The sequence below is a fragment of the Hyla sarda genome, chromosome 8, assembly GCF_029499605.1.
Source record: "Hyla sarda isolate aHylSar1 chromosome 8, aHylSar1.hap1, whole genome shotgun sequence".
Classification (NCBI taxonomy): domain Eukaryota; kingdom Metazoa; phylum Chordata; class Amphibia; order Anura; family Hylidae; genus Hyla; species Hyla sarda.
In genome coordinates this window covers 224,756,156-224,781,700 of record NC_079196.1, presented here as the reverse complement: position 1 = coordinate 224,781,700, position 25,545 = coordinate 224,756,156, and the positions used below count along the sequence as shown (strand labels likewise).

The 25,545-nt window shown below is 48.6% G+C and overlaps 1 protein-coding gene across 1 annotated transcript in view; it reads right to left on the bottom strand.

Moving 5' to 3' along the window:
• The window catches only part of LOC130283803 (sulfotransferase 1C2-like), a 32,073-nt gene extending 23,104 nt beyond the window's left edge, over positions 1-8,969 (bottom strand). The window contains exon 1 of the mRNA XM_056533311.1: positions 8,879-8,969. The gene's annotated coding sequence lies outside the window, so the exon portion shown is untranslated. The remainder of the gene's footprint in view (positions 1-8,878) is intronic.
• Between the last annotated feature and the right edge of the window lie 16,576 nt (positions 8,970-25,545).

Here is a 25,545-nt window from a genome sequence, read left to right as displayed (position 1 = left end):
AGAGACCACTGTCAGTGATCTCTAGCCTGAACCCCTCTAAATCTTGCAAAACTACAACTCCCAGCATTCAGGAACAGCAAATGGCTGTCTCGGCATGCTGGGATTTGTACTTGCGTGCATCCAGCTGTTGCATAACTACATCTCCCAGCATTCTCTTTGGCAATCAGTACATGCTGAGAGTTGTAGTTCTGCAACAGCTGGAGGCACACTGGTTGGGAAATACCGAGTTAGGTAATAGGTTCTATTACCCAACTCAGTATTTTCCAGTGTGCCTCCAGCTGTTGCAAAACTACAACTCCCAGCATGCACGTTCTGTCAGTGCATGCTGGGAGTTGTAGTTTTGCCCCCCCCCCTCCCATGTGAATGTACAGGTTACATTCACACTGGCGGCGGATTACAGTGAATTCCCTGCTTCAGGTTTGAGCTGCAGCAGCCGCAGCTCAAACTCCTAGCGGGAGACTCAGTGTAATCCGCCGTCAGTGTGAATGTAACCTAAAAACACTACACTACACTAACATAAAATAAAGAGTAAAACACTACATATACACACGTACACTGCCACCCCTTCCCCCCCAATAAAAATGAAAAACGTATCCTACAGCAGTGTTTCCAAAACGGAACCTCCAGCTGTTGCAAAACAAAAACTCCCAGCATTTCCGGACAGCCATTGACTGTCCAAGCATGCTGGGAGTTTAGCAACAGCTGGAGGCACCCTGTTTGGGAATCACTGGCTTAGAATACCCCTATGTCCACCCCTATGCAAATCCCTAATTTAGGCCTCAAATGCACATGGCGCTCTCATTTTGGAGCCCTGGCGTATTTCAAGGCAACAGTTTAGGGCCACATATGGGGTATCGCCGTACTCGGGAGAAATTGCCTAACAAATTTTGGGGGGCTTTTTCTCCTTTTACCCCTTATGAAAAGGTAAAGTTGGGGTCTACACCAGCATGTTAGTGTAAAAACATTTTTGTACACTAACATACTGGTGTTGCCCCATACTTTAAAATTTCACAAGCGGTAAAAGAAAAAAAGCCTCCAAAGTTTGTAACGCATTTTCTCCTGAGGACGGAGATACCCCATATGTGGGCGCAAAGTGTTCTGGGGACGCACAACAAGGCTCAGAAGGGAGAATGCACCATGTAAATTTGAGGTCTAAATTGGTGATTTGCACAGGGGTGGCTGATTTTACAGTGGTTCTGACATAAGTGCAAAACAATAAATACCCACATGTGACCCCATTTTGGAAACTACACCCCTCACGGAATGTAACAAGGGGTACAGTGAGCATTTACACCCCACAGGTGTCTGACAGATCTTTGAAACAGGGGTCTGTGAAAATGAAAAATAAAATTTTTAATTTACACAGCCCACTGTTCCAAAGATACGTCAAATGCCAGTGGGGTGTAAATTCTCCCTGCACCCCTTATTACCTTCCGTGAGGGGTGTAGTTTTAAAAATGGGGTCACATGTGGGGGGTCCACTGTTCTGGCACCACGGGGGGCTTTGGAAATGCACATGGCCAAATTCTCTCTCCAAAAGCTCAATGATGCTCCTTCTCTTCTGAGCATTGTAGTTCGCCCCCAGTGCACTTCACGTCCACTTATTGGGTATTTCCATACTCAGAAGAGATGGGGTTACAAATTTTGGGGGGTATTTTCTGCTATTATCCCTTGTAAAAATGTAAAATTTGGGGGAAAACAAGCATTTTAGTGTAAAAAAAATATTTTTTTTTTTACATATGCAAAAGTCGTGAAACACCTGTGGGGTATTAAGGTTCACTTTACCCCTTGTTACGTTCCCCAAGGGGTCTAGTTTCCAAAATGGTATGCCATGTGTTTTTTTTTTCTGTCCTGGCACCATAGGTGCTTCCTAAATGCGGCATGCCCCCAGAGCAAAATTTGCTTCCAAAAAGCCAAATGTGACTCCTTCTCTTCTGAGACCTGTAGTGCGCCAGCAGAGCACTTTTCATCCCCATATTGGGTGTCTTCTGAATCGGGAGAAATTGGGCTTCAAATGTTGGGGGGTATTTTCTGCTATTACCTTTTTTAAAAATGTTAAATTTTTGCTAAACCAAGCATTTTTGGTAAAAAAAAAATAATTTTTTTTACATATGCAAAAGTCGTGAAACACCTGTGGGGTATTAAGGTTCACTTTATCCCTTGTTACGTTCCTCAAGGAGTCTAGTTTCCAAAATGGTATGCCATGTCGTTTTTTTTTGCTGTCCTGGCACCATAGGGGCTTCCTAAATGCGACATGCCCCCCGAGCAAAATTTGCTCTCAAAAAGCCAAATATGACTCCTTCTCTTCTGAGCATTGTAGTTCGCCCGTAATGCACTTCAGGTCAACTTATGGGGTACCTCCATACTCAGAAGAGATGGGGTTACAAATTTTGGGGGGTATTTTCTGCTATTAACCCTTGCAAAAATGTGAAATTTGGGGGGAAACACACATTTTAGTGAATTTTTTTTTTTTTTTTTTACATATGCAAAAGTCATGAAACACCTGTGGGGTATTAAGGCTCACTTAATTCCTTTTTACGTTCCTCAAGGGGTCTAGTTTCCAAAATGGTATGCCATGTTTTTTTTATTTGCTGTTTTGGCACCATAGGGGCTTCCTAAATGCAACATGCCCCCAAAAAACCATTTCAGAAAAACGTACTCTCCAAAATCCCCTTGTCGCTCCTTCGCTTCTGAGCCCTCTACTGCGCCCGCCGAACAATTTACATAGACATATGAGGTATGTGCTTACTCGAGAGAAATTGGGCTACAAATTCAAGTATAAATTTTATCCTTTTACCCCTTGTAAAAATTCAAAAATTGGGTCTACACGAACATTCTAGTGTAAAAAATGAAGATTTTGAATTTTCTCCTTCACTTTGCTGCTTTTACCGTGAAACACCTAAAGGGTTAAAACACTTACTGAATGTCATTTTGAATACTTTGGGGGGTGCAGTTTTTGTAATGGGGTCATTTATGGGGTATTTCTAATATGAAGACCCTTCAAATCCACTTCAAACCTGAACTGGTCCATGAAAAATAGCGAGTTTGAAAATTTTGTGAAAAATTGTAAAATTGCTGCTGAACTTTGAAGCCCTCTGGTGTCTTCCAAAAGTAAAAACATGTCAATTTTATGATTAAAATATAAAGTAGACATATTGTATATGTGAATCCCAAAAAAATAATATTTGGAATATCAATTTTCCTTACAAACAGAGAGCTTCAAAGTTAGAAAAATGCAAAATTTTCAATTTTTTCATCAAATTTTGGGATTTTTCACCAAGAAAGGATGCAAGTTACCACAAAAATTTACCACTATGTTAAAGTAGAATATGTCACGAAAAAACAATCTCGGAATCAGATTGATAAGTAAAAGCATTCCAGAGTTATTAATGTTTAAAGTGACAGTGGTCAGATGTGCAAAAAAGGGCTGCGTCCTAGAGGTGAAAATGGGCTGTGTCCTTAAGGGGTTAAAAATGAAAGCAGCGATCTGATTGGTTGCTATGGGCAACTGGGCAACTTTTCCTCTGCACAGGTTTTGATAAATCTCCCCCAATGTTACCTGCCCCATTGTTATATGTTACCTGCCCCGGTGTTATATGTTACCTGCCCCGGTGTTATATGTTACCTGTCCCGGTGTTATATGTTACCTGCCCCGGTGTTATATGTTACCTGCCCCAGTGTTATATGTTACCTGCCCCATTGTTATACGTTACCTGCCCCGGTGTTATATGTTACCTGCCCCAGTGTTATATGTTACCTGCCCCGGTGTTATATGTTACCTGCCCCGGTGTTATACGTTACCTGCCCCGGTGTTATATGTTACCTGCCCCATTGTTATATGTTACCTGCCCCGGTGTTATATGTTACCTGCCCCGGTGTTATATGTTACCTGCCCCGGTGATATATGTTACCAGCCCCGGTGTTATACGTTACCTGCCCCGGTGTTATATGTTACCTGCCCCAGTGTTATACGTTACCTGCCCCGGTGTTATATGTTACCTGCCCCAGTGTTATACGTTACCTGCCCCGGTGTTATATGTTACCTGCCCCATTGTTATATGTTACCTGCCCCGGTGTTATATGTTACCTGCCCCGGTGTTATATGTTACCTGCCCCGGTGTTATATGTTACCTGCCCCAGTGTTATACGTTACCTGTCCCGGTGTTATACGTTACCTGCCCCAGTGTTATACGTTACCTGCCCCGGTGTTATATGTTACCTGCCCCGGTGTTATAGGTTACCTGCCCCGGTGTTATACGTTACCTGCCCCGGTGTTATGTTACCTGCCCCAGTGTTATGTTACCTGCCCCGGTGTTTTAGGTTACCTGCCCCGGTGTTTTAGGTTACCTGCCCCGGTGTTATACGTTACCTGCCCCGGTGTTATACGTTACCTGCCCCGGTGTTATATGTTACCTGCCCCGGTGTTATATGTTACCTGCCCCATTGTTATATGTTACCTGCCCCAGTGTTATACGTTACCTGCCCCGGTGATATATGTTACCTGCCCCGGTGTTATACGTTACCTGCCCCGGTGTTATACGTTACCTGCCCCGGTGTTATACGTTACCTGCCCCGGTGTTATATGTTACCTGCCCCGGTGTTATACGTTACCTGCCCCGGTGCTATACGTTACCTGCCCCGGTGTTATATGTTACCTGCCCCGGTGTTATATGTTACCTGCCCCATTGTTATATGTTACCTGCCCCAGTGTTATACGTTACCTGCCCCGGTGTTATATGTTACCTGCCCGGTGTTATACGTTACCTGCCCCGGTGTTATACGTTACCTGCCCGGTGTTATATGTTACCTGCCCCATTGTTATATGTTACCTGCCCCAGTGTTATACGTTACCTGCCCCGGTGTTATATGTTACCTGCCCCGGTGTTATATGTTACCTGCCCCATTGTTATATGTTACCTGCCCCAGTGTTATACGTTACCTGCCCCGGTGTTATATGTTACCTGCCCCGGTGTTATATGTTACCTGCCCCAGTGTTATACGTTACCTGCCCCGGTGTTATATGTTACCTGCCCAGGTGTTATATGTTACCTGCCCCAGTGTTATACGTTACCTGCCCCGGTGTTATATGTTACCTGCCCGGTGTTATACGTTACCTGCCCCGGTGTTATACGTTACCTGCCCGGTGTTATATGTTACCTGCCCCATTGTTATATGTTACCTGCCCCAGTGTTATACGTTACCTGCCCCGGTGTTATATGTTACCTGCCCCGGTGTTATATGTTACCTGCCCCATTGTTATATGTTACCTGCCCCAGTGTTATACGTTACCTGCCCCGGTGTTATATGTTACCTGCCCCGGTGTTATATGTTACCTGCCCCAGTGTTATACGTTACCTGCCCCGGTGTTATATGTTACCTGCCCCGGTGTTATATGTTACCTGCCCCGGTGTTATACGTTACCTGCCGCGGTGTTATATGTTACCAGCCCCGGTGTTATATGTTACCTGCCCCATTGTTATATGTTACCTGCCCCAGTGTTATTCGTTACCTGCCCCGGTGTTATATGTTACCTGCCCCGGTGTTATATGTTACCTGCCCTGGTGTTATACGTTACCTGCCCCGGTGTTATACGTTACCGGCCCCGGTGTTATACGTTACCTGCCCCGGTGTTATACGTTACCTGCCCCGGTGTTATACGTTACCTGCCCGGTGTTATACGTTACCTGCCCCGGTGTTATACGTTACCTGCCCGGTGTTATACGTTACCTGCCCGGTGTTATACGTTACCTGCCCGGTGTTATACGTTACCTGCCCCGGTGTTATACGTTACCTGCCTGGTGTTATACGTTACCTGCCCGGTGTTATACGTTACCTGCCCCGGTGTTATAGGTTACCTGCCCCGGTGTTACATATTACCTGCCCCATTGTTATATATTACCTGCCCCGGTGTTATATGTTACCGGCCCCGGTGTTATACGTTACCTGCCCCGGTGTTATACGTTACCTGACCCGGTGTTATACATTACCTGCCCCGGTGTTATATGTTACCGGCCCCGGTGTTATACGTTACCTGCCCCGGTGTTATACGTTACCTGCCCCGGTGTTATACGTTACCTGCCCCGGTGTTATACGTTACCTGCCCCGGTGTTATACGTTACCTGCCCGGTGTTATACGTTACCTGCCCGGTGTTATATGTTACCTGCCCGGTGTTATACGTTACCTGCCCCGGTGTTATACGTTACCTGCCCGGTGTTATACGTTACCTGCCCGGTGTTATACGTAACCTGCCCCGGTGTTATACGTTACCTGCCCGGTGTTATACGTTACCTGCCCGGTGTTATACGTTACCTGCCCCGGTGTTATATGTTACCTGCCCCGGTGTTATATGTTACCTGCCCCGCTGTTATATGTTACCTGCCCCGGTGTTATAGGTTACCTGCCCCGGTGTTATACGTTACCTGCCCCGGTGTTATACGTTACCTGACCCGGTGTTATACGTTACCTGCCCCGGTGTTATACGTTACCGGCCCCGGTGTTATACGTTACCTGCCCCGGTGTTATACGTTACCTGCCCCGGTGTTATACGTTACCTGCCCCGGTGTTATACGTTACCTGCCCCGGTGTTATACGTTACCTGCCCGGTGTTATACGTTACCTGCCCGGTGTTATATGTTACCTGCCCGGTGTTATACCTTACCTGCCCCGGTGTTATACGTTACCTGCCCCGGTGTTATACGTTACCTGCCCGGTGTTATACGTTACCTGCCCGGTGTTATATGTTACCTGCCCCGGTGTTATATGTTACCTGCCCGGTGTTATACGTTACCTGCCCGGTGTTATACGTTACCTGCCCCGGTGTTATACGTTACCTGCCCCGGTGTTATACGTTACCTGCCCGGTGTTATACGTTACCTGCCCGGTGTTATATGTTACCTGCCCCGGTGTTATACGTTACCTGCCCTGGTGTTATAGGTTACCTGCCCCGGTGTTATACGTTACCTGCCCCGGTGTTATACGTTACCTGCCCCATTGTTATATGTTACCTGCCTCGGTGTTATATGTTACCTGCCCCGGTGTTATAGGTTACCTGCCCCGGTGTTATAGATTACCTGCCCCGCTGTTATAGGTTACCTGCCCCGCTGTTATAGGTTACCTGCCCCGGTGTTATATGTTACCTGCCCCGCTGTTAAAGGTTACCTGCTCCGGTGTTATATGTTACCTGCCCCGGTGTTATATGTTACCTGCCGCGGTGTTATATGTTACCTGCCCCGGTGTTATATGTTACCTGCCCCGCTCTTATATGTTACCTGCCCCGGTGTTATATGTTACCTGCCCCGGTGTTATATGTTACCTGCCCCGGTGTTATATGTTACCTGCCCCGCTGTTATAGGTTACCTGCCCCGCTGTTATATGTTACCTGCCCCGGTGTTATATGTTACCTGCCCCGGTGTTATATGTTACCTGCCCCGGTGTTATAGGTTACCTGCCCCGGTGTTATAGATTACCTGCCCCGCTGTTATAGGTTACCTGCCCCGGTGTTATATGTTACCTGCCCCGCTGTTATATGTTACCTGCCCCGGTGTTATATGTTACCTGCCCCGGTGTTATATGTTACCTGCCCCGCTGTTATAGGTTACCTGCCCCGGTGTTATAGGTTACCTGCCCCGGTGTTATATGTTACCTGCCCCGGTGATATATGTTACCAGCCCCGGTGTTATATGTTACCTGCCCCGGTGTTATATGTTACCTGCCCCGGTGTTATATGTTACCTGCCCCGGTGTTATATGTTACCTGCCCCGGTGTTATATGTTACCTGCCCCGGTGTTATATGTTACCAGCCCCGGTGTTATATGTTACCTGCCCCGGTGTTATATGTTACCTGCCCCGCTGTTATAGGTTACCTGCCCCGCTGTTATAGGTTACCTGCCCCGGTGATATATGTTACCTGCCCCGGTGTTATGTTACCTGCCCCGGTGTTATGTTACCTGCCCCGGTGTTATAGGTTACCTGCCCCGCTGTTATATGTTACCTGCCCCGGTGTTATATGTTACCTGCCCCGGTGTTATATGTTACCTGCCCTGGTGTTATAGGTTACCTGCCCCGGTGTTATAGATTACCTGCCCCGCTGTTATAGGTTACCTGCCCCGGTGTTATATGTTACCTGCCCCGGTGTTATATGTTACCTGCCCTGGTGTTATATGTTACCTGCCCCGGTGTTATATGTTACCTGCCCCGCTGTTATAGGTTACCTGCCCCGCTGTTATAGGTTACCTGCCCCGGTGTTATATGTTACCTGCCCCGGTGTTATATGTTACCTGCCCCGGTGATATATGTTACCAGCCCCGGTGTTATATGTTACCTGCCCCGGTGTTATATGTTACCTGCCCCGGTGTTATATGTTACCTGCCCCGGTGTTATATGTTACCAGCCCCGGTGTTATATGTTACCTGCCCCGGTGTTATATGTTACCTGCCCCGCTGTTATAGGTTACCTGCCCCGCTGTTATAGGTTACCTGCCCCGGTGATATATGTTACCTGCCCCGGTGTTATGTTACCTGCCCCGGTGTTATGTTACCTGCCCCGGTGTTATATGTTACCTGCCCCGGTGATATATGTTACCTGCCCCGGTGTTATATGTTACCTGCCCCGGTGTTATAGGTTACCTGCCCCGGTGTTATAGGTTACCTGCCCCGGTGTTATGTTACCTGCCCCGGTGTTATGTTACCTGCCCCGGTGTTATGTTACCTGCCCCAGTGTTATGTTACCTGCCCCGGTGTTATAGGTTACCTGCCCCGGTGTTATAGGTTACCTGCCCCGGTGTTATAGGTTACCTGCCCCGGTGATATATGTTACCTGCCCCGGTGATATATGTTACCTGCCCCGGTGTTATGTTACCTGCCCCGGTGTTATAGGTTACCTGCCCCGGTGGTCTCTCCTCAGCTCTCTTTTCCTCTTCTTTGGTTTCTCTTCTACCTTTGTTCTATTTTTCCTTTTTTTTTGTATCCCACATTGACCTCATTCTTTTGTTGGTTATAATTCCCCCAGGGTACTCCCTAGTACGGGTGTCAGCTGTGGTGCAAGTTGAGGTGAATAGAAAATAAAAACTTTACGGAGACTCTGTGTATACATAGTAGCAGATATATAAAGTCTCTGTCTTTACTTGACTCAATGAGTCGGCAACAAAACCCATAATTTTGTAATATTCACTTCAGGAGTGGGGGAGCAATACAGGATCTGTCACAGCTATGTGGATAACGAGGCCCGGCCTAAAGCCCAGTAGGTCCTTGCAATGGGACTCTTATTCCCAATGGCCAGACAAATTAGTATACCCTTGGTAGTGGACAGAATGACCTGGATATTCTTAATAATGTGCAGGCACTGTGGCTCCAAGCGTACCCAGTAGTCTGTGGCCTAGGAAGGGAGAAGTTAAAAGGTTACTCCGCTCCCCCGCACATACGGAACATTGAGTTTCAAACGCTGTGTGCGGGCTCCTGTGTTCACGCCCGCCCCCTCGTGACGTCACGGCCTGCCCCTCAATGAAAGTCTATGGGAAGGGGGCGCAACGACCATCACGCCCCCTCCCATAGACTTGCATTGAGGGGGCGGGATGTGACGTCACAGGACGGGGAATGACATCACGAGGGGGCGGGCATGAACATATTTTGGGGATATGTTGGGGATATGTTGAGGATATGTTGGGGATGTGTTGAGGATGTGTTGTGGATGTGTTGGGGATGTGTTGGGGATGTGTTGGGGGATGTGTTGGGGATGTGTTGTGGATATGTTGAGGATATGTTGGGGATGTGTTGAGGATGTGTTGGGGATGTGTTGGGGATGTGTTGTGGATGTGTTGGGGATGTGTTGGGGATGTGTTGGGGATGTGTTGGGGATGTGTTGGGGATGTGTTGGGGATGTGTTGTGGATGTGTTGGGGATGTGTTGGGGGATGTGTTGGGGATGTGTTGGGGATGTGTTGGGGATGTGTTGGGGGATGTGTTGGGGATGTGTTGGGGATGTGTTGGGGATGTGTTGGGGATGTGTTGGGGATGTGTTGGGGATGTGTTGGGGATGTGTTGTGGATGTGTTGTGGATGTGTTGTGGATGTGTTGGGGATGTGTTGAGGATGTGTTGGGGATGTGTTGGGGAAGTGTTGGGGATGTGTTGTGGATGTGTTGTGGATGTGTTGGGGATGTGTTGGGGATGTGTTGGGGGATGTGTTGGGGATGTGTTGGGGATGTGTTGGGGATGTGTTGGGGATGTGTTGGGGATGTGTTGGGGATGTGTTGTGGATGTGTTGGGGATGTGTTGGGGATGTGTTGGGGGATGTGTTGGGGATGTGTTGGGGAAGTGTTGGGGATGTGTTGGGGATGTGTTGTGGATGTGTTGGGGATGTGTTGGGGATGTGTTGGGGATGTGTTGGGGATGTGTTGGGGATGTGTTGAGGATGTGTTGTGGATGTGTTGTGGATGTGTTGGGGATGTGTTGGGGATGTGTTGGGGATGTGTTGTGGATGTGTTGGGGATGTGTTGAGGATGTGTTGGGGATGTGTTGGGGATGTGTTGGGGATGTGTTGTGGATGTGTTGGGGATGTGCTGTGGATGTGTTGTGGATGTGTTGAGGATGTGTTGGGGATGTGTTGGGGATGTGTTGTGGATGTGTTGGGGATGTGTTGGGGATGTGTTGGGGATGTGTTGTGGATGTGTTGGGGATGTGTTGGGGATGTGTTGGGGATGTGTTGTGGATGTGTTGGGGATGTGTTGGGGATGTGTTGGGGATGTGTTGGGGATGTGTTGGGGGAAGTGTTGGGGATGTGTTGGGGATGTGTTGGGGGATGTGTTGGGGATGTGTTGTGGATGTGTTGGGGATGTGTTGTGGATGTGTTGGGGATGTGTTGGGGATGTGTTGTGGATGTGTTGGGGATGTGTTGGGGATGTGTTGGGGATGTGTTGTGGATGTGTTGTGGATGTGTTGGGGATGTGTTGGGGAAGTGTTGTGGATGTGTTGGGGATGTGTTGGGGATGTGTTGTGGATGTGTTGGGGATGTGTTGGGGATGTGTTGAGGATATGTTGGGGATGTGTTGGGGATGTGTTGGGGATGTGTTGTGGATGTGTTGTGGATGTGTTGGGGATGTGTTGGGGAAGTGTTGTGGATGTGTTGGGGATGTGTTGGGGATGTGTTGTGGATGTGTTGGGGATGTGTTGGGGATGTGTTGTGGATGTGTTGAGGATGTGTTGTGGATGTGTTGGGGATGTGTTGTGGATGTGTTGGGGATGTGTTGTGGATGTGTTGTGGATGTGTTGGGGAAGTGTTGTGGATGTGTTGGGGATGTGTTGTGGATGTGTTGGGGAAGTGTTGTGGATGTGTTGTGGATGTGTTGTGGATGTGTTGGGGATGTGTTGGGGATGTGTTGGGGATGTGTTGGGGATGTGTTGGGGATGTGTTGGGGATGTGTTGGGGATGTGTTGGGGATGTGTTGTGGATGTGTTGGGGATGTGTTGGGGATGTGTTGAGGATGTGTTGGGGATGTGTTGGGGATGTGTTGGGGATGTGTTGGGGATGTGTTGGGGATGTGTTGGGGATGTGTTGGGGATGTGTTGGGGATGTGTTGGGGATGTGTTGTGGATGTGTTGTGGATGTGTTGGGGATGTGTTGAGGATGTGTTGTGGATGTGTTGGGGATGTGTTGTGGATGTGTTGTGGATGTGTTGGGGATGTGTTGGGGATGTGTTGGGGATGTGTTGGGGAAGTGTTGGGGATGTGTTGGGGATGTGTTGTGGATGTGTTGGGGATGTGTTGGGGAAGTGTTGTGGATGTGTTGGGGATGTGTTGGGGATGTGTTGTGGATGTGTTGGGGATGTGTTGGGGATGTGTTGTGGATGTGTTGTGGATGTGTTGGGGAAGTGTTGTGGATGTGTTGGGGAAGTGTGGTGGATGTGTTGGGGAAGTGTTGTGGATGTGTTGGGGATGTGTTGTGGATGTGTTGGGGATGTGTTGTGGATGTGTTGTGGATGTGCTGTGGATGTGTTGGGGATGTGTTGGGGATGTGTTGTGGATGTGTTGGGGAAGTGTTGTGGATGTGTTGTGGATGTGTTGTGGATGTGTTGTGGATGTGTTGTGGATGTGTTGGGGAAGTGTTGTGGATGTGTTGGGGATGTGTTGGGGATGTGTTGTGGATGTGTTGTGGATGTGTTGTGGATGTGTTGAGGATGTGTTGTGGATGTGTTGTGGATGTGTTGGGGATGTGTTGGGGATGTGTTGGTGTCACAATGCCGGCTGGCAGGTAGTGGATCCTCTGTGCCAGAGAGGGATTGGCGTGGACCGTGCTAGTGGACCGGTTCTAAGCCACTACTGGTTTTCACCAGAGCCCGCCGCAAAGCGGGATGGTCTTGCTGCGGCGGTAGTGACCAGGTCGTATCCACTAGCAACGGCTCACCTCTCTGGCTGCTGAAGATAGGCGCGGTACAAGGGAGTAGGCAAAAGCAAGGTCGGACGTAGCAGAAGGTCGGGGCAGGCAGCAAGGATCGTAGTCAGGGGCAACGGCAGAAGGTCTGGAAACACAGGCAAGGAACACACAAGGAACGCTTTCACTGGCACTAAGGCAACAAGATCCGGCAAGGGAGTGCAGGGGAAGTGAGGTGATATAGGGAAGTGCACAGGTGAACACACTAATTGGAACCACTGCGCCAATCAGCGGCGCAGTGGCCCTTTAAATCGCAGAGACCCGGCGCGCGCGCGCCCTAGGGAGCGGGGCCGCGCGCGCCGGGACAGAACAGACGGAGAGCGAGTCAGGTAGGGGAGCCGGGGTGCGCATCGCGAGCGGGCGCTACCCGCATCGCGAATCGCATCCCGGCTGGCAGTGGAATCGCAGCGCCCCGGGTCAGAGGACGTGACCGGAGCGCTGCCGCGGGGAGAGTGAAGCGAGCGCTCCGGGGAGGAGCGGGGACCCGGAGCGCTCGGCGTAACAGTACCCCCCCCCTTGGGTCTCCCCCTCTTCTTAGAGCCTGAGAACCTGAGGAGCAGACTTTTGTCTAGGATGTTGTCCTCAGGTTCCCAGGATCTCTCTTCAGGACCACAACCCTCCCAGTCCACTAAAAAAAAATTTTTCCCTCTGACCTTTTTGGCAGCTAAAATTTCTTTGACCGAGAAGATGTCCGAGGAGCCGGAAACAGGAGTGGGAGGAACAGATTTGGGAGAAAAACGGTTGAGGATGAGTGGTTTGAGAAGAGAGACGTGAAAGGCATTAGGGATACGAAGAGAGGGAGGAAGAAGAAGTTTATAAGAGACAGGATTAATTTGACACAAAATTTTGAAAGGACCAAGATAGCGTGGTCCCAACTTGTAGCTAGGGACACGGAAGCGGACATATTTAGCGGAGAGCCATACCTTGTCTCCAGGGGAAAAAACGGGGGGAGCTCTTCTTTTTTTATCCGCGAACTTCTTCATGCGTGATGAAGCCTGTAAGAGAGAATTTTGGGTCTCTCTCCATATGATGGAAAGGTCACGAGAAATTTCATCCACAGCGGGCAGACCAGAGGGCAAGGGAGTAGGGAGGGGGGGAAGAGGGTGACGGCCGTACACCACGAAAAATGGGGATTTGGAGGAAGACTCAGAGACCCTGAAGTTATACGAGAATTCGGCCCATGGGAGGAGATCTGCCCAGTCATCCTGGCGGGAGGAAACAAAATGTCGCAAATAATCACCCAAGATCTGGTTAATCCTTTCTACTTGTCCATTGGACTGGGGATGATATGCAGAAGAAAAATTTAATTTAATCTTGAGTTGTTTACAGAGAGCCCTCCAGAATTTAGACACGAATTGGACGCCTCTATCCGAGACAATCTGCGTAGGCAACCCGTGAAGACGAAAAATGTGTACAAAAAATTGTTTAGCCAACTGAGGCGCAGAAGGAAGACCAGGAAGAGGGATGAAATGTGCCATTTTGGAGAATCGATCAACGACCACCCAAATAACAGTGTTGCCACGGGAAGGGGGTAAATCAGTAATAAAATCCATACCAATCAGAGACCAAGGCTGTTCGGGGACAGGCAGAGGATGAAGAAAACCAGCGGGCTTCTGGCGAGGAGTCTTATCCCGGGCACAGATAGTGCAGGCTCGCACAAAGTCCACAACATCCGTCTCCAGAGTCGGCCACCAATAGAAGCGGGAGATGAGTTGCACAGATTTCTTGATACCCGCATGACCTGCGAGATGGGAGGAGTGACCCCATTTGAGGATTCCGAGGCGTTGGCGAGGAGAAACAAAGGTCTTTCCTGGAGGAGTCTGCCTGATGGAGGCAGGAGAAGTGGAGATCAGGCAGTCAGGTGGAATGATGTGTTGCGGAGAGAGTTCAACTTCTGAGGCATCCGAGGAACGAGAGAGAGCATCGGCCCTAATGTTCTTATCGGCAGGACGAAAGTGAATCTCAAAATTAAATCGGGCAAAGAACAGAGACCACCGGGCCTGGCGAGGATTCAGCCGTTGGGCAGACTGGAGGTAGGAGAGGTTCTTGTGGTCGGTGTAGATAATAACAGGAGAACTTGATCCCTCCAGCAGATGCCTCCATTCCTCAAGTGCTAATTTAATGGCTAGAAGCTCTCGATCCCCGATGGAGTAGTTCCTCTCCGCTGGAGAGAAGGTCCTAGAGAAAAAACCACAAGTGACAGCATGCCCGGAAGAATTTTTTTGTAGAAGAACAGCTCCAGCTCCCACTGAGGAGGCATCAACCTCCAATAGGAAGGGTTTGGAAGGGTCAGGTCTGGAGAGGACGGGAGCCGAAGAAAAGGCAGACTTGAGTCGTTTAAAGGCGTCTTCTGCTTGAGGAGGCCAGGACTTGGGATCAGCATTTTTTTTGGTTAAAGCCACGATAGGAGCCACAATGGTAGAAAAATGTGGAATAAATTGCCTGTAATAATTGGCGAACCCCAAAAAGCGTTGGATAGCACGGAGTCCGGAGGGGCGTGGCCAATCTAAGACGGCAGAGAGTTTGTCTGGATCCATCTGTAGTCCCTGGCCAGAGACCAAATATCCTAGAAAAGGAAGAGATTGGCATTCAAACAGACATTTCTCAATTTTGGCATAGAGTTGGTTGTCACGAAGTCTCTGAAGAACCATACGGACATGCTGGCGGTGTTCTTCTAGATTGGCAGAAAAAATTAGGATATCGTCCAGATATACAACAACACAGGAGTATAACAGATCACGAAAAATTTCATTGACAAAGTCTTGGAAGACGGCAGGGGCGTTGCACAGTCCAAAGGGCATGACCAGATACTCAAAGTGTCCATCTCTGGTGTTAAATGCCGTTTTCCACTCGTCCCCCTCTCTGATGCGGATGAGGTTATAGGCGCCTCTTAAGTCCAATTTAGTGAAGATGTGGGCACCTTGGAGGCGATCAAAGAGTTCAGAGATGAGGGGTAAGGGGTAGCGATTCTTAACCGTGATTTTATTAAGACCGCGGTAGTCAATGCAAGGACGTAGGGAGCCATCTTTTTTGGACACAAAGAAAAATCCGGCTCCGGCAGGAGAGGAGGATTTACGGATAAAGCCCTTTTTTAGATTCTCCTGGACGTATTCGGACATGGCAAGAGTCTCTGGGGCAGAGAGAGGATAAATTCTGCCCCGGGGTGGAGTAGTGCCCGGGAGGAGGTCGATAGGGCAATCATAAGGCCTGTGAGGAGGTAGAGTCTCAGCTTGTTTTTTGCAGAAAACATCCGCGAAGTCCATACAGGCCTTAGGGAGACCGGTTACTGGAGGAACCACAGAGTTACGGCAAGGGTTACTGGGAACCGGTTTTAGACAGTTCTTGGAACAAGAGGACCCCCAACTCTTGATCTCCCCAGTGGACCAATCCAGGGTAGGGGAATGAAGTTGAAGCCAGGGAAGTCCAAGGAGAATTTCCGAGGTGCAATTGGGGAGGACCAAAAGTTCAATCCTCTCATGATGAGATCCGATGCTCATAAGAAGGGGCTCCGTGCGGAAACGTATGGTACAGTCCAATCTTTCATTATTTACACAATTGATGTAGAGGGGTCTGGCGAGACTGGTCACCGGGATGTTGAACCTGTTGACGAGAGAGGCCAAAATAAAATTTCCTGCAGATCCAGAGTCCAAGAAGGCCACTGTAGAGAAGGAGAAGGCAGAGGCCGACATCCGCACAGGCACAGTAAGACGTGGAGAAGCAGAGTAGACATCAAGGACTGTTTCACCTTTGTGCGGAGTCAGCGTACGTCTTTCCAGGCGGGGAGGACGGATAGGACAATCTCTCAGGAAGTGTTCGGTACTAGCACAGTACAGGCAGAGGTTCTCCATACGGCGTCGTGTCCTCTCTTGAGGTGTCAGGCGAGACCGGTCGACCTGCATAGCCTCCACGGCGGGAGGCACAGGAACAGATTGCAGGGGACCAGAGGAGAGAGGAGCCGAGGAGAAGAAACGCCTCGTGCGAACAGAGTCCATATCTTGGCGGAGTTCCTGACGCCTTTCGGAAAAACGCATGTCAATGCGAGTGGCTAGGTGAATAAGTTCATGCAGGTTAGCAGGAATTTCTCGTGCGGCCAGAACATCTTTAATGTTGCTGGATAGGCCTTTTTTGAAGGTCGCGCAGAGGGCCTCATTATTCCAGGACAATTCTGAAGCAAGAGTACGGAATTGTACGGCATACTCGCCAACGGAAGAATTACCCTGGACCAGGTTCAACAGGGCAGTCTCAGCAGAAGAGGCTCGGGCAGGTTCCTCAAAGACACTTCGGATTTCCGAGAAGAAGGAGTGTACAGAGGCAGTGACGGGGTCATTGCGGTCCCAGAGCGGTGTGGCCCATGACAGGGCTTTTCCGGACAGAAGGCTGACTACGAAAGCCACCTTAGACCTTTCAGTGGGAAACAGGTCCGACATCATCTCCAGATGCAGGGAACATTGGGAAAGAAAGCCACGGCAAAACTTAGAGTCCCCATCAAATTTATCCGGCAAGGATAAGCGTATCCCAGGAGCGGCCACTCGCTGCGGAGGAGGTGCAGGAGCTGGCGGAGGAGATGATTGCTGAAGCTGTGGTAGTAACTGTTGTAGCATAACGGTCAGTTGAGACAGCTGTTGGCCTTGTTGCGCTATCTGTTGTGACTGCTGGGCGACCACCGTGGTGAGGTCAGCGACAACTGGCAGAGGAACTTCAGCGGGATCCATGGCCGGATCTACTGACACGATGCCGGCTGGCAGGTAGTGGATCCTCTGTGCCAGAGAGGGATTGGCGTGGACCGTGCTAGTGGACCGGTTCTAAGCCACTACTGGTTTTCACCAGAGCCCGCCGCAAAGCGGGATGGTCTTGCTGCGGCGGTAGTGACCAGGTCGTATCCACTAGCAACGGCTCAACCTCTCTGGCTGCTGAAGATAGGCGCGGTACAAGGGAGTAGGCAAAAGCAAGGTCGGACGTAGCAGAAGGTCGGGGCAGGCAGCAAGGATCGTAGTCAGGGGCAACGGCAGAAGGTCTGGAAACACAGGCAAGGAACACACAAGGAACGCTTTCACTGGCACTAAGGCAACAAGATCCGGCAAGGGAGTGCAGGGGAAGTGAGGTGATATAGGGAAGTGCACAGGTGAACACACTAATTGGAACCACTGCGCCAATCAGCGGCGCAGTGGCCCTTTAAATCGCAGAGACCCGGCGCGCGCGCGCCCTAGGGAGCGGGGCCGCGCGCGCCGGGACAGAACAGACGGAGAGCGAGTCAGGTAGGGGAGCCGGGGTGCGCATCGCGAGCGGGCGCTACCCGCATCGCGAATCGCATCCCGGCTGGCAGTGGAATCGCAGCGCCCCGGGTCAGAGGACGTGACCGGAGCGCTGCCGCGGGGAGAGTGAAGCGAGCGCTCCGGGGAGGAGCGGGGACCCGGAGCGCTCGGCGTAACAGTTGGGGGATGTGTTGTGGATGTGTTGTGGATGTGTTGGGGATGTGTTGGGGATGTGTTGGGGATGTGTTGGGGATGTGTTGGGGATGTGTTGGGGATGTGTTGTGGATGTGTTGGGGATGTGTTGGGGATGTGTTGGGGATGTGTTGGGGATGTGTTGGGGATGTGTTGGGGATGTGTTGGGGATGTGTTGGGGATGTGTTGGGGATGTGTTGGGGATGTGTTGGGGATGTGTTGGGGATGTGTTGGGGATGTGTTGAGGATGTGTTGTGGATGTGTTGGGGATGTGTTGTGGATGTGTTGGGGATGTGTTGGGGATGTGTTGGGGATGTGTTGGGGGATGTGTTGGGGATGTGTTGGGGATGTGTTGGGGATGTGTTGGGGATGTGTTGGGGATGTGTTGGGGATGTGTTGTGGATGTGTTGGGGATGTGTTGTGGATGTGTTGGGGATGTGTTGGGGATGTGTTGGGGATGTGTTGAGGATGTGTTGTGGATGTGTTGGGGATGTGTTGTGGATGTGTTGGGGATGTGTTGGGGATGTGTTGGGGATGTGTTGGGGGATGTGTTGGGGATGTGTTGGGGATGTGTTGGGGATGTGTTGGGGATGTGTTGGGGATGTGTTGGGGATGTGTTGTGGATGTGTTGGGGATGTGTTGTGGATGTGTTGGGGATGTGTTGGGGATGTGTTGTGGATGTGTTGTGGATGTGTTGGGGATGTGTTGGGGAAGTGTTGTGGATGTGTTGGGGATGTGTTGGGGATGTGTTGGGGATGTGTTGGGGATGTGTTGTGGATGTGTTGGGGAAGTGTTGTGGATGTGTTGTGGATGTGTTGTGGATGTGTTGGGGATGTGTTGGGGATGTGTTGGGGGATGTGTTGGGGATGTGTTGGGGATGTGTTGGGGATGTGTTGGGGATGTGTTGTGGATGTGTTGGGGATGTGTTGTGGATGTGTTGTGGATGTGTTGTGGATGTGTTGGGGAAGTGTTGTGGATGTGTTGTGGATGTGTTGTGGATGTGTTGGGGATGTGTTGGGGATGTGTTGGGGGATGTGTTGGGGATGTGTTGGGGATGTGTTGTGGATGTGTTGGGGATGTGTTGTGGATGTGTTGTGGATGTGTTGTGGATGTGTTGGGGAAGTGTTGTGGATGTGTTGTGGATGTGTTGTGGATGTGTTGGGGATGTGTTGGGGATGTGTTGTGGATGTGTTGGGGATGTGTTGGGGATGTGTTGGGGATGTGTTGGGGATGTGTTGGGGATGTGTTGGGGATGTGTTGTGGATGTGTTGTGGATGTGTTGTGGATGTGTTGGGGATGTGTTGGGGATGTGTTGGGGGATGTGTTGGGGATGTGTTGGGGATGTGTTGGGGATGTGTTGGGGATGTGTTGTGGATGTGTTGTGGATGTGTTGTGGATGTGTTGAGGATGTGTTGGGGATGTGTTGGGGATGTGTTGTGGATGTGTTGGGGAAGTGTTGTGGATGTGTTGGGGATGTGTTGAGGATGTGTTGTGGATGTGTTGAGGAAGTGTTGTGGATGTGTTGTGGATGTGTTGGGGATGTGTTGGGGATGTGTTGGGGATGTGTTGGGGATGTGTTGGGGATGTGTTGGGGATGTGTTGGGGATGTGTTGGGGATGTGTTGGGGATGTGTTGGGGGATGTGTTGGGGATGTGTTGGGGATGTGTTGGGGATGTGTTGGGGATGTGTTGGGGATGTGTTGGGGATGTGTTGTGGATGTGTTGGGGATGTGTTGGGGATGTGTTGGGGATGTGTTGGGGAAGTGTTGGGGATGTGTTGGGGATGTGTTGGGGAAGTGTTGTGGATGTGTTGTGGATGTGTTGGGGATGTGTTGGGGATGTGTTGGGGATGTGTTGGGGATGTGTTGGGGATGTGTTGTGGATGTGTTGGGGATGTGTTGTGGATGTGTTGGGGATGTGTTGTGGATGTGTTGGGGATGTGTTGTGGATGTGTTGGGGATGTGTTGGGGATGTGTTGGGGATGTGTTGGGGATGTGTTGGGGATGTGTTGTGGATGTGTTGGGGATATGTTGGGGATGTGTTGGGGATGTGTTGGGGATGTGTTGGGGATGTGTTGGGGATGTGTTGGGGATGTGTTGAGGATGTGTTGTGGATGTGTTGTGGATGTGTTGGGGATGTGTTGGGGATGTGTTGGGGATGTGTTGGGGATGTGTTGGGGATGTGTTGGGGATGTGTTGGGGATGTGTTGGGGGATGTGTTGGGGAAGTGTTGGGGGATGTGTTGGGGGATGTGTTGGGGATGTGTTGAGGATGTGTTGAGGATGTGTTGTGGATGTGTTGGGGATGTGTTGGGGAAGTGTTGGGGATGTGTTGTGGATGTGTTGTGGATGTGTTGGGGATGTGTTGGGGATGTGTTGGGGATGTGTTGGGGATGTGTTGGGGATGTGTTGGGGATGTGTTGGGGGAAGTGTTGGGGATGTGTAGGGGATGTGTTGGGGATGTGTTGAGGATGTGTTGTGGATGTGTTGTGGATGTGTTGTGGATGTGTTGTGGATGTGTTGGGGATGTGCTGGGGATGTGTTGTGGATGTGCTGTGGATGTGTTGGGGATGTGTTGGGGATGTGTTGTGGATGTGTTGTGGATGTGTTGTGGATGTGTTGGGGATGCGTTGGGGATGCGTTGGGGATGCGTTGGGGATGCGTTGGGGATGCGTTGGGGATGCGTTGGGGATGCGTTGGGGATGCGTTGGGGATGCGTTGTGGATGCGTTGGGGAAGCGTTGGGGAAGCGTTGGGGATGCGTTGGGGATGCGTTGGGGATGCGTTGGGGATGCGTTGGGGATGCGTTGGGGATGCGTTGGGGATGCGTTGTGGATGCGTTGGGGATGCGTTGGGGATGCGTTGGGGATATGTTGGGGATATGTTGGGGATATGTTGGGGATATGTTGATGATATGTTGGGGATATGTTGAGGATATGTTGGGGATATGTTGATGATATGTTGAGGCCAATTAGAGACTGTTATAGGCCTGTCTGAAGAGATGTGTTTTTAGGCCACATTTGAATCTATGGATGTTGTTGTTGAGTTTGAGGGATTGAGGGACAGCATTTCAGAGAACTGGTGCAGCACGAGTGAAGTCTTGGAGACGGGAGTGAGAAGTTGGGATTATAGAAGATGTTAGTGTGAGGTCATTAGCAGATCGGAGAGAACGTGTAGGATGGTAGACGGAGATGAGAGAGGAGATGTAGAGAGGTGCAGCATTGTGGAGAGCGTTGTGTGTGAGACTGAGGATTTTGTACTGTATTCTGGACTGAATTGGTAACCAGTGTAGTGACTGGCACAGGGAGGAGGCATCGGTGTAGCGGCTAAAAAAATAAAATAAAATAATAAAAAAAATACCCTATCCCATAAAAAATCAAGCACAAGTTCCCCAGCTGCAATAACTTCAAATATTGGCAATATACATATATACCTAATTACACCCCCATTACAGTCAGGAGAGATAATGAGAAAAGCATTGACCAATACAAGACCAATGTCCAATAGTGGTCATTACCTGCTCCAGCATATTACCAGTGGCCATATGGGGACCCGTGCACCCTCAACGGACGTATTTTCGTGGACAACCCCACTTCATCAGGAGGTACATATTGTGATTCCCCTATAAACAGTTTCCTGGCTTTCTTCAGTTACAGATTTTTTAAGAATTTTTTCAACAAAAATGTCCCCTTTTTTTGTTGTCCATGATGAGGTTTTTTTTTTGTGTGGTGTTTTTTCCCCCAAAAAGAAAGGTATACCTGCTGTGTGCTTGTTACCTCCTATGTCGCCAATTAAAAGGGGTTATCCAAGCATTAAAAAAAAAAAGAGTATATTTCCTCCAAAAACATCACCATCCCGGTCCTCAGGTTGTGTGTCATATTACAAATCTGCCCCATTCACTTCAACTAGAACTGAGCCGCAATACCACACACAACCTGAGGACAGGGGTGGCGCTGTTTTTGGAATAAAGTTGCTGCCTTGTTGGATGTTTCGGATGACTAAGTTAAGAAGTTAAGGAACATCCAATAAGGCAGTGATGCAAAAATAATATATAACTTTTATTCTGATTCTATATCTAAAATACGAGAATTAAAAAGTCCATAGCTAGCAGTATAGTTGGTCAACACAGGACCGTGCTCAAGAGATGGGTATAGGGTAACAGGTGAATACCTATATCTAAATAGTCCTACCTCATCCTAGGACTATCCCTCACTACATTTAGTGTGGGTGGGGGTGGGGTTTAGTGATTTCCACTCGCAGGTGGTTAGCTAATTAATCTCTCATACTCCTGTCCAACGCGTTTCTCCCACTTGTTTTAAGGGTTCATCAGGGAACCGAGGAGGAAATAATAGGCTACCAGTATATAATCATATCACACAAGGGTACATAGAAATAGGTATATATGGACTAAGTTCAGATCAGTAGATAGTCAAGATCAGTAGATGGTCAAATACAGACCAGATAAACACTAGATAGAGGAGATAGATATGTCAGTCAGTCACTGGCAAGTTGGAACCACAGTTGATGTCCAGATTGGTAAGTTTGCAGTCCGAAACAGTCATTCAGAGTGATGTATACACCGTCAAAGAGTCCAGAGTCAATCTGATAACCGCAACCCACCATGTCATAACTTTAAATTCAGTAAAACATATAAATTATCTATATATAACACCACAGCCATATATGTGTTGTCACATCCATGTAGATTCCAATATTGGCGATAGCACAGAGTGGTTGTTACTTCCACACAAGTATATAGTACCACTCAGGTTCTATACATATGTAGATGAACTGTGAAGACATAATTAGACAAAAAGATGTGTTTGTATAAGGAATGCTATGATAAGATGATATAGACAAAAAAATAGAATAAATAAATCAATCAATAAATAAATTCATACCTTGGTTTTAAATAACCATGTATGAGGGCTTGGGTGGTTGATTCTCCTATGTGGACTGGCGGTATTTATTGTTTGTACTCTGGACCATGTGATCTAAAACAAGCATCATATTCCATTTACATTATGCATTTTTGCTAGTTGTCATAAATAGCTCACTTCTTATTACTCACCCCAGCAAATGATAATGCCCTGGTAGATCTACTGACAGATTGCCATCTAAGGTCTAATTAGACCTTCCACTTTGGGGCCTGAAGTGAAAGATACAATACAGTGCAATGAGAAAAGATATGTGCCCCAAATTGGACGCATATAGTTTCCAACAAAAACGGAGCCCTCCCTTGGTCTGAAGGCACTTACCCTATCCTTGGCCTCTAGATGCTTGGACATCACTGGATGGAGGTGATGTGCCATGATCCCGGCACTCTCACTGTTTTATACCAGTGAGCCGGAAGTGTGTCATAGGAGGCGCGGCTATGTGCCTTCGTTGTGCTTGTTAGGTGGAACGCATCCGTCCCCGGAAGTTGCTGAGTATGGAACGCAGCCCTTACAGCTTCCACTGCCGGATGCATTAGAGCAGTTCCGGTTAGTGGAACGCACATGCGCTCCAGAGGATAAATTCCAGCCTACTTTTTAGTGTGATGTTCCGGTTGGTGGAACGTCAATGCGTCTCACCCCCGGATCACTCCGATGGTTAAGTTGGTGGAACGCAGATGCAACTAGCAACAATGCATAATGTAAATGGAATATGATGCTTGTTTTAGATCACATGGTCCAGAGTACAAACAATGTGCGTTCCACTAACCGGAACTGCTCTAATGCATCCGGCAGTGGAAGCTGTAAGGGCTGCGTTCCATACTCAGCAACTTCCGGGGACGGATGCGTTCCACCTAACAAGCACAACGAAGGCACATAGCCGCGCCTCCTATGACACACTTCCGGCTCACTGGTATAAAACAGTGAGAGTGCCGGGATCATGGCACATCACCTCCATCCAGTGATGTCCAAGCATCTAGAGGCCAAGGATAGGGTAAGTGCCTTCAGACCAAGGGAGGGCTCCGTTTTTGTTGGAAACTATATGCGTCCAATTTGGGGCACATATCTTTTCTCATTGCACTGTATTGTATCTTTCACTTCAGGCCCCAAAGTGGAAGGTCTAATTAGACCTTAGATGGCAATCTGTCAGTAGATCTACCAGGGCATTATCATTTGCTGGGGTGAGTAATAAGAAGTGAGCTATTTATGACAACTAGCAACAATGCATAATGTAAATGGAATATGATGCTTGTTTTAGATCACATGGTCCAGAGTACAAACAATAAATACCGCCAGTCCACATAGGAGAATCAACCACCCAAGCCCTCATACATGGTTATTTAAAACCAAGGTATGAATTTATTTATTGATTGATTTATTTATTCTATTTTTTTGTCTATATCATCTTATCATAACATTCCTTATACAAACACATCTTTTTGTCTAATTATGTCTTCACAGTTCATCTACATATGTATAGAACCTGAGTGGTACTATATACTTGTGTGGAAGTAACAACCACTCTGTGCTATCGCCAATATTGGAATCTACATGGATGTGACAACACATATATGGCTGTGGTGTTATATATAGATAATTTATATGTTTTACTGAATTTAAAGTTATGACATGGTGGGTTGCGGTTATCAGATTGACTCTGGACTCTTTGACGGTGTATACATCACTCTGAATGACTGTTTCGGACTGCAAACTTACCAATCTGGACATCAACTGTGGTTCCAACTTGCCAGTGACTGACTGACATATCTATCTCCTCTATCTAGTGTTTATCTGGTCTGTATTTGACCATCTACTGATCTTGACTATCTACTGATCTGAACTTAGTCCATATATACCTATTTCTATGTACCCTTGTGTGATATGATTATATACTGGTAGCCTATTATTTCCTCCTCGGTTCCCTGATGAACCCTTAAAACAAGTGGGAGAAACGCGTTGGACAGGAGTATGAGAGATTAATTAGCTAACCACCTGCGAGTGGAAATCACTAAACCCCACCCCCACCCACACTAAATGTAGTGAGGGATAGTCCTAGGATGAGGTAGGACTATTTAGATATAGGTATTCACCTGTTACCCTATACCCATCTCTTGAGCACGGTCCTGTGTTGACCAACTATACTGCTAGCTATGGACTTTTTAATTCTCGTATTTTAGATATAGAATCAGAATAAAAGTTATGTATTATTTTTGCATCACTGCCTTATTGGATGTTCCTTAACTTCATATATATAGCATAATTTCTCTCTCCAAGGGCATCTTTATCAATACACCCTGTTAGTGAGAAGTCTCATGGGGAAAGGGGTGTTCTTATTGAAGAATAATTTCCCAGTGATATGTTACGGATGACTAAGTTAAGTAAGAGATGTTAACAAAAGGGTTAAATATTCGGGTGTGTATCGTACTGTGAAGAATTTTCTATGGTCGCTTTTTGTTTGTATAGAATCCGTGAGAAGAGTTCACAGTTCAAAAGCCAAGAGGTGTTCTGGATTGGAATTTGGCACCGAGTCAAGATTGTGTCAGATGTAGCAGAGCTGGGAAGGTTTTCATTTTGGCTTTTGTCCTAGTGACCGGGTAGAAATTCTGAGACGAAGCGGAAGGTTCAGAGACGGTCGGCGGCAGATGAGCCACATAACAAACATGAACCCATCATTTCTGTCCCATGAGACGCAGACTGAGGTGACACATGAGGAGGGATTAAAGAGCCCGTCCCCTGGAAATAGTAGTCATA